This window comes from Spinacia oleracea, chromosome 4 (genome assembly GCF_020520425.1).
Source record: "Spinacia oleracea cultivar Varoflay chromosome 4, BTI_SOV_V1, whole genome shotgun sequence".
NCBI classification, from domain to species: domain Eukaryota; kingdom Viridiplantae; phylum Streptophyta; class Magnoliopsida; order Caryophyllales; family Amaranthaceae; genus Spinacia; species Spinacia oleracea.
Window position 1 is genome coordinate 25,519,873 of NC_079490.1, and position 20,608 is coordinate 25,540,480.

At 40.0% G+C, this 20,608-nt stretch overlaps 1 pseudogene; it reads left to right on the forward strand.

Annotated features, from left to right (window-relative positions):
* The first annotated feature begins 19,125 nt into the window (after positions 1-19,125).
* LOC130460197 (uncharacterized) lies at positions 19,126-19,225 on the forward strand (annotated as a pseudogene).
* Positions 19,226-20,608: the final 1,383 nt, after the last annotated feature.

The following is a 20,608-nucleotide window of genomic DNA, read 5'->3' on the forward strand; positions in this document are numbered from 1 at the left end:
CGTAAACGGATCAAGTATTTAATGGCATTAAATACTCCATCTATGGATATTCGGAATCGACGGATCTTGGTTTCAGTGGGAGCTGAGATCGTCACAGGCAAGAAATGAATACTCCGAAAACGATGATATTGCCGGAAACGGAAATATGGATCGTATCGGAAATATAAATATTATCCAAGTCGTAGATGTTGCCGGAAACGGAAACATGGTACATATCGGGAAATATTATCGGAAATGGAAATATTGCCGGAATCGGAAATATTGCCGGAAACGGAAATATTGTCTGAATCGGAAATATTATCGGAATCGGAAAATAATTCCGGAAACGGAAATATTAAATATTTGTTCGAAACGGAAATTAATTCCGGAATCGGAAATGTTAAATATTGTTCGTATCGGAAATGAATTCCGGAATCGGAAAATTAATCGGAAGCGCGTCGTACGAATTAGCATCGGACGAGCTTGCTAGACGAAGGCCCAGCACGAAGCCAGGCCCACGTCCAGCAAGGGAAACGCGCGCCACAACACGCCAGCCCAAGGCTGTGCCAGGCCCACCGCAAGGCAGGCCCAGCGCGCGCCCAAGGCTGCGGCAGTCGTGGGCTGCGATGCTCGGGCTGTGCGCGCGCGCGCATGGCGCCCCTCGTGGGCTGCTGTGCGTGCGTGGGTGTTTGTGTTCACATACGAAACCTAAAACGTACAGGATTCGTTTAATGATTAAATTCCTAATTCTATTTGATAAATTAATTAAATAAGAGTTTTATTATGATTCTAATTTAATTAATTCGTATCCTAATAGGATTCCAATTCTCTTTCCATACCCCTATAAATATGTGGCCTGGGTTCACAATTTATAACGAGTTTTCAAGTATTCAAAGTGAGTTTTTGAGAGAAAAATTCAGACACATTCCTTGCTCAAAAGTGCCGAAAATTTTAGTACCTTAAGGGCGATTCTAGTTGGTCAATCTTAAGGCGGATCCGGACGTGCTGTGGACTATCTACGGAGGGACGACACTTGGAGTCCTAAAGACTTGTTCTTGTTCGGTTCGGGCGCAGCTAGGGAAGGCACGCAACAAAGAGTATGCATCTAAACTATGCTATATGATTATGTGTAAATAATATGTATTCCTAGCTAAATGGTTTTTCCGCATGATTTATGAATTGTCATATGTATCATAACCTAACAGTGGTATCAGAGCCTCTTATTATTTTCATAATCTAAATTGCATGAACATGGTTAAATATTACAAATTTGCAAGAATTAAAAGGGGTGATTAATTTTCGTAATTGTTAATTAATTGCAAATTGCGTTTATTTAATTATACGTACGCAGTTTTTCGGCAGTTTCTTCGTTACTCATCCAAATCGAGTGATTTTTGTGTCAATTCCGCATGTAAAAGGCATTCTAAAATTTTGACAAAATTAGTATTTTTCTGCCGAACCCAGAATTCTCAAATTCGAAGCCTAACTATGACTTTTCGAAGGTTTTAGTTTTTCGAATGCAAAATTTCGTAAATTAAAGATGTTAAATTAAATATTTGCGATTCTTGTTGATAAATCTTGAATTTTTGATTGACCTACTGTATATGTTTAACAAGTTTGAATGCCTAGCCTTGTTAATTATGCAATCTAATTTGTAATTATGATTAATTTGTTGAAAATTAGAATAATTTAGAATTAATTTGATTTTCATAATTAATTATAATTTAATTAGATACCTATGATTAAAAACCACCATAAAAATTGTAAATTTATGATAAATTTTGAATTTTTATGACCTAGACTTGAATCCATGTTAATCGGAAATCAATTGAATAATAAATTTTCGATTTTTCGCCCTAAAATTATGAAATTAATATTAATTTATTAATTTGTCATTAATTTTAAATATAAATTTTATGCGATTCGTTCATATAACTTGCACGCACAAAGCAATGGACGCTACGTGTTACCCTTAAGGGGTGTTGTATAGTGCGGGCATGCGACGACGAGCAAGGGAGCTCGTCGCCCGTGCGGCACGAATGCAATGAGCAAGGGCATGGTGCACGAGCACGAGGCAGCAGCACTGCCTTGTGTCGTGGGCAACGAGCAATGGACGAATGGGCATGGGCGAAGGCAAGGCACGGCAGTCGCGTGTGGGCAGCAAGCGAGCTGCGCCACAACGCGCACTGCCTCGCGCAAGCGCGCGCAGCCTCGCGCGCAGTGAGCGCAAGCTCGCGTGCCACGAGTGCTGCGCCCAGCGTCGATGCCTCGCGCAGCGAGCGCTGGCTCGCACAAGCGAGCGCTGGCGAGCGCGCGCAGCGAGCGCTGGCTCGCATCAAGCGAGCGTTGGCGAGCGCGCACAGCGAGCGATGGCTCGCGTGCATCGAGCACTGGCGCGCGCGCAGCGAGCACCAACTCGTGCGATGGCTTGCGAAGGGTAGCAGCAGCAGCTATGCGACGCAGCGCATAGGCTGCGCGCACATGGCCAGCGATGGCTGTGTGCGTGTGGCCCATGGGCGTGCGATGCGTAGGGTGTTTGCGTTGCGATTAGATCGTTTTGAATGTTTAATTTGAAATTTTCAGTTTACGTAATTTTAATTAATTTTAAAATTAATAATTTAAATTATTTTCTTGGATTTTAATTTTGAATATTGTAATTATAATAAATTTTTATTTATTCTAATTATTTTACTAAAATTAAAATCATGAATTAATTTAAACACGACTGAAATTAAATTAAACTTTTTAGGATTCAATTATAAATTTATATGGGCTTTAAATTTTAATTAAATTTGTATGTTTCCGGTTAGACTAGAAATACATTTTTATGTTTAAAATTAGTAAAGCATATGAATTTATTGGTTTGAGTGGGAGCCCTTTTTAGTCATAAACTCTTGATTAGGTCTACAAATCCTTAAGGTTAAAACAACTTGATTAGAATTAATAAGGACTGAATAATTGGTAGATTATTGGTGCCCTTGATTAATTGCTGCAAATGTTTACGTGATGCATAATGTGTTTTACTAACCAGCTATGTGGGCCATTCATGATAATGAATGGGTGAATGGTATATATTGTATATGTACTGTTTTGCAGGTTATGAAGTGACTAGTATGGCCCAAATAGGATAGAAAATATGGTCTGTGTACCATTATTTTGAATGTAATTGGTCTAAAGTACCAAAGTTGTTTTTCAATTCAAATATGGTCTGCGTACCATCAAATAGTTGTAATTAGTTTTAATTATAGCTTGTCCTATTTGAAGAAAATGGTGCCTCCCACGGATATTTTCAAGACGGACTTTGAAGTTAAAGCTTCAAGATGAAGTCGGGCCATACTAGATCACATTTATGTTATGCATGTTTTAAGGTATTTATTGTTTTTAAATATGTCTTAAAATGCATGAGATCATAAGCTTGATTATGTTGCATGATTAAGGATTTTAGTTCACTTAAAATCTAACCAACATAGTAAGAGGCTTAAGTTCCAAACTTAAAAATTGAGTTAAAAGGTGCCATGCCAAAATATACACTTGCTTGGATATCCTTTACATCAATCTAGTAATAGTTTTCGCTCAGCGAGGTGTTACTTATTGGTCCTAAAGGGGCAAGGTACACAAATAATTGTGAGTACATGTTAGTTTTGGTGAAACTCAACGATATAAGTAAGGAGTCCTTTTATGTCGTGGCAAAATCGATAGGCTTACCTAATAAGTTCTTAGACGTACCTATCAACCAAGAATAGTTTCTAGACTATTAGCAAAAGGCTTTTGCTTACCTAAGATGTTTTAGGATTAAGTCGACAAACTGTGCTTAGTTCTTCAATGATTTTAGGATCTTGGAATCATTTTATTCACACCTGCCGGAACACATAACTTGAATAAAATGCTTAATAAACATTGAATTATGCATGTATGCTAGAATTTAAGTTTATTAAGAGAAACTGTGAATGGTTATTTAATTGTTTATTCTTTTCAATTGTAGTTTTTAAAATGGCAAACAACAATTCATTCAACATTCGATCAATTCTCGAAAAGGAACTTGCAAATAGTTCTTATGCAGGAAGAAAAGGAGTATGTCCTAGAAGAGGCGATGCCCGAAGCCGCAGGCGACGGGGTCACTCAGGTAGCCCTCAATCGTTGGATTGATGCCAACAAGGATGTGAAATGTCTAATGCTCGCCACCATGAGTGCGGATCTACAGAAAACGTTCATCAACTCAGATGCTTTCACAATCATCAGTGAGTTGAAGAACATGTTCCAAGATCTGGCTCGAGTCGAAAGATTCGAGACTCATAGGCAAATTCTTGAGACCAAGCTTAAGAAAGGCGAGCCCGTAAGTCCACATGTTCTCAAAATGATTGGACTCATTGAGAATATGAGTCGGCTGGATCAGCAATTTTCTCAGGAAATGGCTATAGACACCATCCTCCATTCTCTTCATAGCGGGTATGATCAGTTCAAACTGAACTACAGTATGAATAGTCTGGACAAAACGCTCACTGAGCTTCACGGTATGCTGAAGACCGCTGAAAAGACGCTCAAAAGTGATAAGCAGGATGTGCTTATGGTGCGTGGGGGCAAGTTCAAGAAATCTGGAAAGAAGAGGAATGCTAAGAAAGGTGGCAACAAGGCCAGCCCAACTAAGCAAACCGGCGCCAAATCTGTAAAGAGGAAGGTCAGTCAACCCACTTCTGAATCCGAATGCTTCTACTGCAAGAAGAAGGGGCATTGGAAGAGAGATTGCTTGAAGCTAAAGGAAGATCAGAAGAACGGAACGGTCGTTCCATCTTCAGGTATTTTCGTTATAGACTGTATACTTGCTAATTCAACTTCTTGGGTATTAGATACAGGTTGTGGCTCACATTTATGTTCCAATCCACAGGGACTAAGAAGAAGTAGAAAGTTAAGCAAGGGTGAAGTCGACCTACGAGTGGGAAATGGAGCACGGATTGCTGCATTAGCTGTAGGAACTTACTATTTGTCGTTGCCCTCCGGGCTAGTTTTGGAACTGGAAGAATGTTTCCATGTTCCAAGTCTTACTAAAAACATCATTTCAGTTTCTTGCTTAGATGCTAAGGGATTTTCCTTTTTAATAAAAGACAATAGTTGTTCGTTTTATTTTAAAGAGATGTTTTATGGATCTGCTCGATTAGTCAATGGACTTTATTTATTAGATCACGACAAACAAGTATATAACATAAATACCAAAAGGGCCAAAAAGGATGATTCAGATCTCACCTATCTGTGGCATTGTCGATTAGGCCATATAAACTTGAAACGCTTAGAAAGACTTCAAAAGGAAGGAATTCTAGAACCATTTGACTTAGAGGATTATGGTAAATGCGAATCATGTTTACTTGGCAAAATGACAAAGCAACCTTTCTCTAAAGTTGGAGAAAGAGCAAATGAACTATTGGGTTTAATCCATACGGATGTATGTGGACCAATGAGTACAAATGCTAGAGGTGGTTTCAGCTACTTTATCACTTTCACTGATGACTTCAGTAGATATGGTTATGTCTACCTAATGAAGCATAAGTCTGAATCCTTTGACAAATTCAAGGAATTTCAGAGTGAAGTAGAGAATCAATTAGGCAAGAAGATTAAGGCACTGCGGTCTGATAGAGGCGGTGAATATCTGAGCTATGAATTTGATGACCATCTGAAAGAATGTGGAATTCTATCAGAATTGACTCCTCCTGGAACACCACATTGGAACGGTGTGTCAGAACGGAGGAACAGAACCTTGCTAGACATGGTCAGGTCAATGATGGGTTAGGCCAAACTTCCATTAGAATTTTGGGGACATGCACTAAATACAGCTGCACTCACTATAAATAGAGCTCCGTCTAAAGCTGTCGAAAAGACTCCATACGAATTATGGTTTGGAAAGCCTCCAAATGTGTCTTTTCTTAAGATTTGGGGATGTGAAGTATACGTCAAACGATTAATTTCAGACAAACTTCATCCAAAATCTGACAAATGTATCCTTGTGGGCTATCCAAAGGAAACAAAGGGGTATTACTTCTACAATACATCTGAGAACAAAGTGTTTGTTGCTCGAGATGGTGTCTTTTTGGAGAAAGATCACATTTCAAAATGACAAGTGGGAGAAAAGTAGACCTCGAAGAAATTCGAGTCGAACAACAAACTCTAGAGAATGCTCAAGATGACATTCAGGATGAAACTCAGAGATCTTTAGAAGAATCTGGTGAGAATCATGGTCAAACTAGAAATGTTACCCCGCGTAGATCGCAAAGATATAGATCTCAACCGGAAAGGTACTTAGGTATTTTGATGAACGAGAGCTATGACGTTCTATTACTTGAAAGTGATGAACCTGCGACTTACAAACAAGCTATGACGAGCCCTAGCTCCAAGCAATGGCAAGAAGCCATGCAATCTGAATTAGACTCCATGTCTGAAAACCAAGTATGGGATTTGGTCGATTTGCCAGATGGCTACCAAGCCATTGGAAGCAAATGGGTTTTCAAACTGAAAAAGGACAAGGATGGGAAACTTGAAGTTTTCAAAGCTAGATTGGTTGCAAAAGGTTACAGGCAAGTCCACGGTGTGGATTACGATGAAACCTTTTCACCAGTTGCAATGCTAAAGTCTATTCGGATAATGTTAGCAATCGCTGCATATTACGATTACGAAATATGGCAGATGGATGTCAAAACTGCTTTCTTAAACGGCGTTTTAACAGAAACTGTGTTTATGACACAGCCTGAAGGTTTTGAGGATCCAAAGAATGCTAAAAAGGTATGCAAGCTAAAGAAGTCAATCTACGGATTGAAGCAGGCATCCAGGAGCTGGAATATACGTTTTGATGAAGCAGTCAGTGACTTTGGTTTCATCAAGAACGCAGACGAATCTTGTGTATACAAGAAGGTCAGTGGGAGCAAAATTTCTTTCCTAGTATTATATGTCGACGACATATTACTTATCGGAAATGAAATTCCTATGTTGAACTCTGCCAAGATTTTGCTTGGGAAATGTTTTTCGATGAAAGATCTAGGAGAAGCACAGTACATATTGGGCATCAAGATTTACAGAGATAGATCTAAAAGGATGATTGGACTTAGTCAAAGCACTTATATCAATAAGGTGCTTGATAGGTTCAAGATGGCGGACTCCAAGCGAGGCTACCTACCCATGTCTCATGGAATGACTCTAAGCAAGACTCAGTGCCCAAAAACACTTGATGAGCGTAGACGAATGAATGGGATTCCATATGCATCATTGATTGGTTCAATAATGTATGCTATGATATGAACACGCCCGGATGTTGCGTATGCACTCAGTGCTACGAGCAGATACCAGTCAGACCCAGGAGAGGCGCATTGGACTGCTGCCAAGAATATTCTGAAGTACCTGAAAAGGCACAAAGATGACTTCCTGGTCTATGGTGGAGATGATGAATTAATTGTTAAAGGCTATACGGACGCAAGTTTCCAAACCGACAAAGATGATTTCAGATCACAGTCTGGGTTTGTCTTCTGCCTCAACGAAGGAGCAGTAAGCTGGAAAAGTGCTAAGCAAAGCACCATTGCGGATTCTACAACTGAAGCGGAGTACATTGCTGCACATGAAGCAGCAAAGGAAGCTATATGGCTAAGGAAGTTCATAGGTGAACTTGGTGTAGTACCCTCCATTAAAAGACCAATAGCCCTGTATTGTGATAATAACGGAGCTATTGCACAGGCAAAGAAGCCTAGACACCACCAGAGAGTCAAGCATGTACTTCGTAGATTTCACCTTCTACGAGAGTTCGTTGAAAGAAAAGAAGTCGAGATAAGCAAAATTGGAACTGATGACAACATATCAGATCCATTGACTAAACCTCTGCCGCAGGCGAAGCACAACTCGCACACTGCAGCTATGGGAATCAAGCATATTGGAAAATGGCTTTGATGTCTCTGTTTAATGTTTTAAAGTTTTAGAGTTTAAATCTTTGTAAAACATTATTGGTTAATCATTCACAATAAATGAAAAGAATTCATTTTTCCATTTAATTTGTGGTTTATTAAATGATGAGTCCCTTCAATTTGACGATATATTCAAGATAGACTGTCAGGACCAGTCCTGTGACTAAGAAATGTCTATCAAGTGAACTTGAATGTCAAAGGTTGAAAATGGTCCCTAGTCGGAGTTTTCTATAAAATTGGACGCATAGAAAACGTTAGACGATTAGAATGCAAGATGACTAGTAGTTCTGTTTCTTGAACTATGTGGACATGGCAATGTCATAATCATTTGCATAGATACTTACTTTGGGAAGACTAGTATCGGACAAGACCTATGAAACTTTACTGTAAGAGATGAAAATCTGTCATAAGTAAATTTCATTAAAATTATTAGACACTAAATCCTCAATACCTGAGTGATTTGAGATTACTTGTTTGAGAACTGGTTACTTTGACGTTGACCAACCGTCGCACCGTAAAAGGAGGCTATAAAGGCAACGCTCAGGTAATCACCTATCAAACGAAGTCTAATCTCAAGATCGCAAGATTGGGATTGTCCTCCCATAAATCGGGATGAGATGCTTAAAAGTTGTACAAGGCCACTCGGAGAGCTAGAAACTGTGAAATGCATGGCCGTGCTCGGATGAATCATAGGCTATGATTATCTGTTTATTTGATCAGTTGAACTCTGAAACCGAGGAACACCTCTGGACATAATAAGGATGACAACTCTTACCTTATGTTCAAGAGCAAGCATCGAGCGACAAAGGAATTAGGAAATGCACACTTGTCCCTAAGGACAAGTGGGAGATTGAAGGAAATAATGCCCTTGGTCCAAGTATGCATTCAATGATAAGTCTAATATATGCGGTTCAGTATTAATTAACAAGTTAATAATTCAGTGAGATCAAGTGAGCTGAATGCCTAGCTAGAGGCCGCTTCAGTTCAAGTGGAATTAATGATATTAATCCACAGCTTACTCTTGACTGAACCCGTAGGGTCACACAAATTGTAATCCCCCGTAAATTTATAAATTTTATTAATATATTTTTAACGTATATTATTTATATTTAAATAGAACTTATGAATTTTAGTAATAAATATATAATTAACGTATATTCATTTTATTTTAAGTACGTTCTAAATATTTAACGATTTTTGAACTTTATTATATTTATATATTTAATGTATATTTAATTTTATTTAAATATGTTCGAAATATTTTAACGGTTTGTGCAATCAAAAATGATTTTAGAATTTTACGTGAAAAGAATTCGAATTACGAAAACGCGTTCGATTGAATTTGGATAAACAATCCTAACTATTTTTGGATTCGATTAACCTCAATTCTAGTCCTAGCCCAAGTTGACAAAGCCCAAATAAGTAAACCCATACCCCAACCCATGTTCTAATCTCACGTAAACAACTCTCCCCTCCTTGCTTCAATTTCACGTGAAACCAAAAACACCTAAACCCTCAAACTTTGCTTCCCCTTCACGTGAACTCTCAAGACCTTGCTCTCCTTCACGCCGCTGTCCTTGCTGCTACTGCTCACGCCGCCGACCACCGGCCACCCGCAACCACGTCGGACCATCGCCGGTAATCTCCTTCTCCTTCTCTCACTCGTTTTTCCTTTCTTTTTCTCCTTCGTTTTCTTGCTCTCCTCCTCACATGTTTCTGTTGTTGCGCAGCCACGCACAACCACCGAGCACCGCCACCCACTCGTCGTTCCCCTTCGCTGCGCCGCCCACCTGCAGCGTCGCTGCCGCGCCTGTCCAGCCGGAAACCCTCCTTCTCCTCTTGGGTTTCAGTTTCTCTCTCTCCTTGCGTTTTTGGTTCGACCAACAACCACCAGCAACCACCCGTGCCGACACCTGACCCGACCAACGCCACCTCTGCTAGCCGCCGCTGTCCCCGCCGTGCCCTAGTCACCGCCGGCCAGCACTCCTCCTCTCCTTTTGGTTGACTTTCTTAAACCCTAAGTTATTTAAATGTTTTAATAAGTTTATTGATTTTTGTTTATGTTTCTAGAATTAAATTATTAATCTTTATAATTAAATTATAATTTTCAGATTTGGTATTGATATTATAAATTAATTATTTTCAGTTTTGGTTGATTAATACATAAGTTAGAGTTTAAATTAGTTTAGTGATTTAATTCATGATTTGATTTAATAAATTTATGATTTTTAAGATTTAATTACTAATTTCAGATTATATGTTGTTGAAATTAATTTAATTATTTTCAGATTTGTTAACTACGTTTAAGTTAGGGTTTTAATGAAGTTTTATTAATTTAATTCATGCTCCTTGAATATAGATTATAATCTATTATGATTAAATTATATTTTCAGATTATATACTATGTTTAAATATAAAATTTAATTTTCAGATTGGGTAATTGAAATGAAATCATGATTTTATTTATTAAAGCGTGGATTTTTAAGGTTTTAATGTTCTAAAATCATGGTAGAATGATTATAAGTTATTAAAGCTATTATTTTTATGATTTTAAAAACGTTGAGTATGTTTTGTGGACGTTTGAAATTATTTCATATTGCTGGAAATTTTAAAAGGGATGTTTTATTGGAGTTTAGAACGATTTGGGATCATTAGTTTAATAGTTATTATGCTTGGAGGTTATTTAGTTAAGTTTCGATATTGGGGATGGTTCAAAATATGTTTAGGGTGTATTGGAGTACTTTAGTATTGCTGTAAATTGTTGGATATTGATTGGGGAATTTTATTGGTTGTTTTTAGGCGGAGAATTCTTTGTAGGCGACTTTTGAATTCGTTAAAGTGGCCTATCAGTTTGTTTACACAAGGTACGTACATACCTGTGTGCTTGGAATGAGTGTGATTTGTTGAAACCATATTGAAATGATTCGTGAACTTCGTTATGTCGAAATGATTAAGGAACTTGGTTATGTTGAAATTGTTGATGAACTAGGTTATGTTGAAAGTGCATGTTTAATATTGTTGGGTGGACATGTTAAGCATATATATTTCGTTATGAGAATTATAGCATTTTGGTATGGATGATTGATGCGAACATGTTGGTTGGGAACATTAGATTATTATTTATATATATTGATTCAGATCGATTGTTTATTGTTCCCTTTTAGCTTTTCACTACTTTATAAGGGCCGAGGACCTTGTTTAGTAAGTTGAAACCTTATACCCATATAGAGGGGTTGATCAGTATTAAAGGAAAGGTTGAATTAATTGGAATAAGTCTTGTGTGACATCTCTGTGATCACTTGCTTAATTCAAAGATAAAAGAAGTTGTGTTTACTTGTTGAATATAATATTTATGTTTGATGAGTCATAACCAAGTATTAAAAGTTAAGTCATGTAAAGTGAACATGAGTAGCAATAGCTTTAGACTGTGCACGTCTAAAGTGACGGACAATCAGGAGTTGGGGTCATGGGTAGCCTATGGCTTTTTCTGGGGCCGGATTGATCACCGGTTCTATTTTATTCAAAAGTCCCTCGATATCGCAGGTCATTGGGGTTTACGGAGTCGCGCCCGTACCTCGTCTTCCTTAGTGAAGAAGAAGAAGTTTCTAGTAGACAACTCAGTCCATTGACTATTTCAATTAAAATAATGTTAATGATACAAAGGTCTAGTTCAGTCAAATATAGTTTTCAAGTCAATATATCTTGATTATCCTTGCTTATGTTTTATTTAGTACCATGTTAGGATTGTTCGTTTAATAGAATCATGTTAGGATTATTATTGATTTAGTATGTAGTACTCAGCTTTGCTGATTACGTGCTTTTGCTTGTGCATGTTGATCATGGCTATGCCTTATTGATCCTGTGATGACCCAATCTTTGGTGAGCAGTCTCTAAGGATCAATAAGCATTGTCCATCTGCAGGTTTGAAGATGTTGCATCATTGGGATCGGGAATAGAGAGCTTGTATTTAGTTTTGATTTGCTAAGTTAACTTGGGTTTGTTAATTGGGACTTTAAACTTGTCGTACTATTTATATTTCCTTATTTTCGTTGGATGATTTTTGGGGACTAAATCTGTAATAGATTATTTATAAACCTAAAGTTAGTTTTATGTATTCCGCTGCAAAATTCTGAATAAGCCGTTACGTTTTCACACGGGCGATAATGCCTTGATAATTCTCTACGTTTTATATTAAAAGATTATTTTAGAAAAGAGAGAATTGTCGGGGTGTTACACAAATAGTACGTAAACGGATCAAGTATTTAATGGCATTAAATACTCCATCTATGGATATTCGGAATCGACGGATCTTGGTTTCAGTGGGAGCTGAGATCGTCACAGGCAAGAAATGAATACTCCGGAAACGATGATATTGCCGGAAACGGAAATATGGATCGTATCGGAAATATAAATATTATCCAAGTCGTAGATGTTGCCGGAAACGGAAACATGGTACATATCGGGAAATATTATCGGAAATGGAAATATTGCCGGAATCGGAAATATTGCCGGAAACGAAAATATTGTCTGAATCGGAAATATTATCGGAATCGGAAAATAATTCCGGAAACGGAAATATTAAATATTTGTTCGAAACGGAAATTAATTCCGGAATCGGAAATGTTAAATATTGTTCGTATCGGAAATGAATTCCGGAATCGGAAAATTAATCGGAAGCGCGTCGTACGAATTAGCATCGGACGAGCTTGCTAGACGAAGGCCCAGCACGAAGCCAGGCCCATGTCCAGCAAGGGAAACGCGCGCCACAACACGCCAGCCCAAGGCTGCGCCAGGCCCACCGCAAGGCAGGCCCAGCGCGCGCCCAAGGCTGCGGCAGTCGTGGGCTGCGATGCTCGGGCTGTGCGCGCGCGCGCATGACGCCCCTCGTGGGCTGCTGTGCGTGCGTGGGTGTTTGTGTTCACATACGAAACCTAAAACGTACATGATTCGTTTAATGATTAAATTCCTAATTCTATTTGATAAATTAATTAAATAAGATTTTTATTATGATTCTAATTTAATTAATTCGTATCCTAATAGGATTCCAATTCTCTTTCCATACCCCTATAAATATGTGGCCTGGGTTCACAATTTATAACGAGTTTTCAAGTATTCAAAGTGAGTTTTTGAGAGAAAAATTCAGACACATTCCTGTTAGGTTATGATACATATGACATTACATAGATCATGCGGAAACAACCATTAACCCAGGACAACATATTATTTACACATAATCATATAGCATAATTTAGATGCATACTCTTTGTTGCGTGCCCTCCCTAGCTGCGCCCGAACCGAACAAGAACAAGTCTTTAGGACTCCAAGTGTCGTCCCTCCGTAGATAGTCCACAGCACGTCCGGATCCGCCTTAAGATTGACCAACTAGAATCGCCCTTAAGGCCTCAGAAACATTTTCAGTTTGAACAGTTATAGCCCGCTCAGCCTCAAGGGCACAAACAATGGTAGGGGAAGGATTATCAACATCAATTGGATTAGCCACTGGTTCTACTAGGGGCTGAACTTTCCTAACCCATACATTATTCCGGCGACGATCTCCGCGAGAGCTTGCATTTCTTTTGTGAATGGCAGGCCCCTTCATGTTAGGCACCTTTTTAGGCCTAGAACTGGAACGGGGAGGAACTTTCTTTCGCTTTCGATCAGGACGAGCTTTTACAGTCTTAATACCATGGTCGCGAGGATTAGCAGGATCACGGCTCTCATACTTAGCCCTACCTCGAGGCCTAAAAAGCTCAGCCGGCTCTTCATTTCGAGCCTTAGTTCTCACAGCCTTATCATCGGAACTCATCCAAAACTTGTAGTTTTCGGAAAGACCCACAAAGCCATCTGTAGCCACGGTCCAACGCGGGAGGCCACCATAATACTTAGCCCACGCTTGAACCCGTGCTTGTGAAAAGACTGCTACTTTAGGTGGTACCGTATCGGAAAATGGGATAGTATGCCTTAAGCCGTATTGTCGCATGACTCGCTAAGGAAAGATGTAAACGGGTCGAGATAGCCCCAACAAAGAAACATAAACTAACACCTCGGAACCCCCGTCATATTAGTCAAACCCCACCACGGTACCACCCACTTAATAGAGCATATGCCATGAGTGAAATAGGAGGCCCACTCGGCCTCGTCTTGGCCTTGGTGCAAATACTTTTGGTTACCCAAGGCTATAGGGCGATAATGTTTAGGATCGGCAGGAGCTTCTAAAAGCCTAAGTCGTTCCATGAGCCAAATCTGCAAAAAACGGGAACGATCAGAAAAATAATAATAAACGAAAGTCCTGCCTGGGACGCACTTTCAACGCCCAGGACCAGGCGCCAGAAATTCCGATGCCCAGATCTGGGCGCTGAAAATCAGCTCCAGGCAGGGGACTGTTGAGGCAAACGAAAAAAGAAAAGAAAAAGAAAAAATATGTGCGCGAATAAACGATCGATTACCTGCAGCAATAGGGGGCTCCCCTTAAAAATTTCAGACTTGGCATCCTTTTTTAACTCATCCGCACTCAGTAAAGTCTCGGCAACAACCAACGGCATAATGGAATAGCAACTCTCCATCTGGCTGATCAAGGGGATCAACCTTATGTCACCGAACTCGTCATTATTATTCGACAGTAAATAGTGATTCAACAAGCAGAATACAAGTGCTCGAATATTCAATTTCTGTTCGGTCATACTTTTACTAGGTCTAAAGTGATGTTTTACAAGCTTTGCCAAATTAACCTTATCACCCACAACGATCTCAGCGAGCATGTTAGCATCTAGTCCTAGGAAAGCCCCTATAGTTGTTTTACCCTCTTCAACAGTGCCAGGGGTAGCAGGAGTAGCATTGGTAGGATAACCAAGGATCGTGGCAAATTCATCTGGCAAAGGGCATACTTCATTGCCCCGAAAGACAAAAACATGGTGATTAGAATCCCAAAAGTTTAGGGCCGCGTACAGAAAATTATAATCAATATTAATTTGTTGTAAGCCTAAGAATGCCTCTAAGTGGTATCCTTTCAACAAAGCCTTTTCTGTGGGATTAATGGCTCTTAGCCAGCGCCTAACAACTCGTTGGAGGGAGAAGGGAGGAATCGACATGGCAAGAGTAGGGAAGAATAAAAGCTAAGCAATTGCAAAAGAGAGGAAGATTGAGAGTGGTGAAAAAGAAAGACGTACTTAACCCCTATATATACACGAAAGCATCAAGTGACATCCAAATCCCATTCGGAAATGCGTTAAGAAATACGGAACTAAGAAAAACTGCCAAAATAGAATTTCCAGTGCCCAAGGCTGGGCGCCGAAATTTTTAACGCCTGGCCAGGGGCGCCGAAAATGTAGCCCAAGGCCCGGATCCTTCAAAACACGGAGTAGGAAAGGACTTAAAACCGTGTTAGTAGACACGAGGCCTTGTTGTAATCAAGATCAAGCCCAAAGCACCTTTAGAGCCCGAATAGTGAAAACAAATGTTAAAGCTTGTCGAAACTTAGACTCATCTCAAGAAAAAAATATGTGTACATTTTTCAAGGCAATATAGAAAAATAATAATCAAGGTCATTCTTCGAAACACAAAAAAAAAATCAAGTCGTTGGTTTCTCAAATTAAAAAGCGTTTATTTGTCAAAAAGATCAATCCGGGCCAAAGTAAGCTCGATGTATTAATTATTGAAAAATGAAGCAAACTTTGTCGCCCGGAAAATGAAGTTGCACTCCACGACTTCATCAAAGTAGCATACCACTACAAAGATCGCTCGCACTTACGAGCACGATCCCAAACACGATTAAGGACGTTATAAAATACGTACTTCTCTTGGCAAAGAACGACCACCAAGTACAAATGCTTGGGGGCTCGAAAGAAAGAAAATATGCCTTTCAAAAAAGGGATGCAAGTTGAAACAACGTTTCCAAGCTACGTCCCGTGCTTGGACAATTTCAAAAATGAACTCGACCTCAAAGCAAAAGGTCTCCATTAACATTCACGTATGGTCCCACCGGTTATTTCACAAGGACCCAAGTAATGGCATAACTAGGCCAGTTCTAAACGGTGACATACATCCTATGAGCCGTAAAGACTTGTTCAAAACCACGAAAGGCAGACGACCACGAAGCAATGGTCCGTTTAGACACGTTGCCAACCCACATTCAGGTTGCAGCTAAATCCGAGCATCCCTCGAAAGAATTCGCTCTTACAGGAATGAATAAAAAGAAATTCTCAATAGAAATCCCAAGAACAAATGAAATAGGGACTGGACCACCTCGATCGGGCAAGATCGCGCCACGAACCACGCGAGTCCCAAATCGAAAAGACGAATTCAGGTTCGCTCACCTCCAGTGGGCGGGGCGTCTACCCTTAGCGGATAGGGCTCGCCCACCTTCAGCGGGCGGGGTCTGCGTCACTAACCGCGCAGGTCCTCAGTTTTCGAAAATAAAATCTTCAAAACAAAAATAGGCTCGCCATCTTCAGCCGGCGGGGTCTACGTCACAAACCGCGTAGGTCCTTATTTTCAAAACATCAAAACAGATTCGTCCACTTCTATCGGACGGGGTGTCCACCCTCAGCGGACAGGCTTGCCCACCTTCAGCGGGCGGGGTCTGCGTCACTAACCGCGCAGGTCCTTAGTCGTTGCAGCGATAACTTTTCCTGGTTTCCCTTTTCCAAAAATCAAAGGATGGTTTCCCTTTTCCGAAAATCAAAGGATGGTTTCCCTTTTCCAAAAATCAAAGGATGGTTTCCCTATTCTAAAAATCAAAGGATGGTTTCCCTTTTCCAAAAATCAAAGGATGGTTTCCCTTTTCCAAAAATCAAAGGATTGGTTTTCCGCTTTTCCAAAAAAGAGCGATGTGCTGGATTTTCCTTCGTTTTACGTCCTTTAAAAGCAAGGGGGTTTTCTCGTTTAGCTAACCCTGAAAATGAGAAACTTTAAAAACATTTTACCTCGTGATTGGGCTTGGCCAAGCCTAGTTACACTTTATAGCTTTGATTTCGAAAACATCTTTAAATACTTCCAATGACAAAGTGAGGGAGTTTCTATACTATCAGTTAACCAATTCCAATGACGCGTGAGGAATGTGCTAACACTTCAAGTAATAACCCTTAAGTCAAATGTTATCACTCGGGGGCTCGTGAGACCCTCGCAAAACAGGTCACATACACCATGGCTTGTATGACGCACTCCGTCTAGTACTTTGACCATCGTCTCATCTCGAGACTCAGTCAAAGTGGGGGCTAACTGTAGACGCTTAATTTTGTCCCCATTCCCGAAAGGGAAGGTTCGATGATGAGAACATAAATCTCCACTTGGCAACGCATCTCCTATAAAATAACGAATCTCAATCACCCTTTCATTTTAGCCAAAGATGTTATTTATAGAAACCTGCTAAGAATAGTAATTGCCGTAAAAGGTAGTTGTTAAAAGTGGCAAAATCATAAAAGATAGAAACCTGTCAGAATTAGGTGTTGCACTCCAACATAAATCCTAAAGAGATAGAATTTACAAAAGAATTCTATTCCTGGTATAATTCGAAAATAAGAGTTAAGTATTAATTAAATTCCTAACGAACCTAGAGTTCATAACGAACCCAGACGCATTCCGTCATAAGTTCATACGCACTAAAAGGCTCGGATAAATCTCCCAAAAAGCTCAGTGTTCTAAGAGTCCAAATCTTACAAGAACTCGGCCAGATCCCATTTTCAACGCCTGGATCTGGGCGCCGAAATCTTCGGCGCCCAGCCCTGGGCGCTGAAAGTACCTGGGGCCGTTTTATCTCCGAATTCTTTTTGGATTCGTGTCTTAAAATCTATCTTTCCACACACTCTTTTCCTATAAATACGGCCTAAAATCGACGTGAAAATAATACACAATTCCATAATCTGAGTATTGACTCTAGCCTTAAGCTTAAGCCTCACGCTGCGAAATTGATCCGGCGTTCTGTCGCAATCGACCCAAAAGTCGAACAGAACGCATCCTGCCCCTTGTAGCTTGATGAATTAAGCCTAAATACTGGAACATTGCTTGGAAACCCGAGATTCGCTAAATAAAAGGAGAAATAGCAAAGCCAAGTGGTTAGTTTTCTAAGAACCCCAACGCACCTCTCAAGGGTGCGTTGTAATGTGTCCTTCATATGATTTAATCGCTTTCATCACCCTTTTATAAAATTGTCAAACTATTCATTTGATTGATCTATCACGCCTAATAAGATAATACCCTGGACAATTGAATTATCATGCTAGGTACCTTAAATCAATCTAAATAAGATAATCACGATCGATTTAGTATTATGTGTTGCATATTGCTAAAATCAATTCAAAATAGTTTAATAATTTAACGCATGTCCCTTCAATTATTTATGCCGAGCTAGTAAGGATAACCTGCCTCTGGAGTATTATCGATGAGCACTCCTCTCGGTAGTTACAGTCCCCCGAACTCTCAATCTCTGCCTTGCGGGTGTACGTTGAGCGATCCCCACACCAGGGATCACAAGGGAACCTATGGCCGTCGTGGTCGAACATAATGGCACTCCCTTTATGTCACGATAACCGGGTTTTGTCAGTTTTTCTCATTGTCGTTAAAAACTGAATGGCGACTCCTATATTACTAGTCGATTGGGTGTAAACTCACAGGAAATCCAATTACACTTGATCTGACAACGTCACGCCCACGAGGGACGAGGTCACGCATTAGCCTCGTGCTTTTTCGACCCCCTCACAGAGGGTGTTGAATCTGATGGGGGTTCTGGACATTAGTACTCCTATATGATAGTAGGGGGTTGTTTTTATACCCCTCATTGTAAGAGTTGGAGTACGGATTGTTCTGCTTGTAGGACTAGAATGCATTGCATTGTTCGATAGAGCTCCGGCATTTCTGTGCATAATGGCCTTGCATCCCACAACTATTACAAACATTGGCAGCTGATTGGGCACTCATTGCAGCGACACTAGCATGTTGGGTGGATTAAGAAGATGCGATCTTTATATTATCTAGCTTGTGATGGAGGGCAGTTAGCTGAGCAGTGAGCTGTTCAATAGAATTCATCTCATGCTTAACACCCCGGTCGGCAAAACCTCTAGGATTCCCGTATTGGGCACTATGGATGGACATCTCCTCAATCACCTCTAAAGCTCTAGGAACCTCCAGTTGCATAAATCTCCCACTGGCAGCTGAATCCAAAAGACACCTAGACTCATTACCCAGACCATTATAGAACTGCTGAACCAGGAACCAGTCATCCAAACCATGGTGCGGGCACTCTCTTTGCAAGTCCTTGAATCTCTCCCAAACCTCGAACAAACTCTCATCTGCTTGTTGAGAGATACCTAATATCTGACCCTTCAGACGAGCTGTCTTCTCAGGTGGGAAATATTTAACATAGAACGCAAGGGCCAAGGAATTCCAATCGGTGATTTTCATAGCTGCGCGGTTGAGACTGTTAATCCATAGCTTTGCCTTCCCACTTAATGAAAATGGAAAGAGTATCTCCATAGTCTGCTCCGGTGTTAAATTCTTCTGCTTAATGGTGGCACAATACTGAATGAAAGAATGAATATGGAGGTTAGGATCTTCACCCTTTTCCCCACCGAATTGGTGTCTCTCGATCATGTTTATCAGCTGGAGTTCGATCTTGAAATTCTCGACCGCAATAGAAGGCATGATTGCCTTGGGAAGCATAGACAGACTTGGTTTAGAATAGTCTGTAAGCCTTGGCACAAGTGGGGGTGGTGGTGGTGGTGCTTGGTCACCCATCTCTGAATCTGTATGGAATAGATTGCTGATCAGATAGTCGGATTCAGAGTCAGAATAGTCCCTCAACTGTTCAACGAATCTACGCCGTCTATGAAAGGTCCGTTCAGGTTCAGGATCGAACGAAGTCAGATCGCTGGTATGGACAGTCCTGGGCATAAACAAGTAAAAACTAGAAAACAGTCGTGAGATCCGATCTCAAGGAACGGGAGTCCCTTGAGAAGTAACAAACAATAATCTAGAAAAACAATTAATAACAGAAAATAAAACAGTCTCCCCGACAACGGCGCCAAAATTTGACAGGCTAAATCGCACTCCTATCAAAGATAAACCTAACGTTCACCAACTAAAAATATAGCAAGGGAAGCAGGGATCGTATCCACAGGGAAACAGGCGTTCTTTCTACTATTAAATTACTAATCTAGACTACTGGTAACAAGAATTAGATTGGTTTGTGTATTAAACTAAAACAAGTAATCAAATCGGAAAATAACAATATTAAAGGAATCTAGGGAAGCGGTTCACCATAAATGCAGACCGGGGATTGGACAACGGACAATAACAATCAATTAACAATCATAACTAGGAAAACATGCATCTCTCAAATCTTATGAATTCCTTAGGATAGAACGACTAGCGGGCTCTTGCTACGTACTAGAAATAATTCCTATCTAATAGCCACAGACCAAAAACATCAGATTTATACCTCTCGGCGCATAATCTAAGGTTAATCAAACTCAAATCAAAATAGTCCGGCCGAACAAAATTGACGAGCAATAATAATAAGCTATAGAAATTATAATCAATCAATCAATAATCAAGTACACATATAATCCCAATCATGCATTCATGGATCCCCTAAACCCCAGAAATTAAACTACTCACTCATGATAGTAAATAACAACGCAATTAACATAATGGAAAACATGATTAGAGCAATGAATTAAATTAGAGCAAGAAATAATACCAAATTA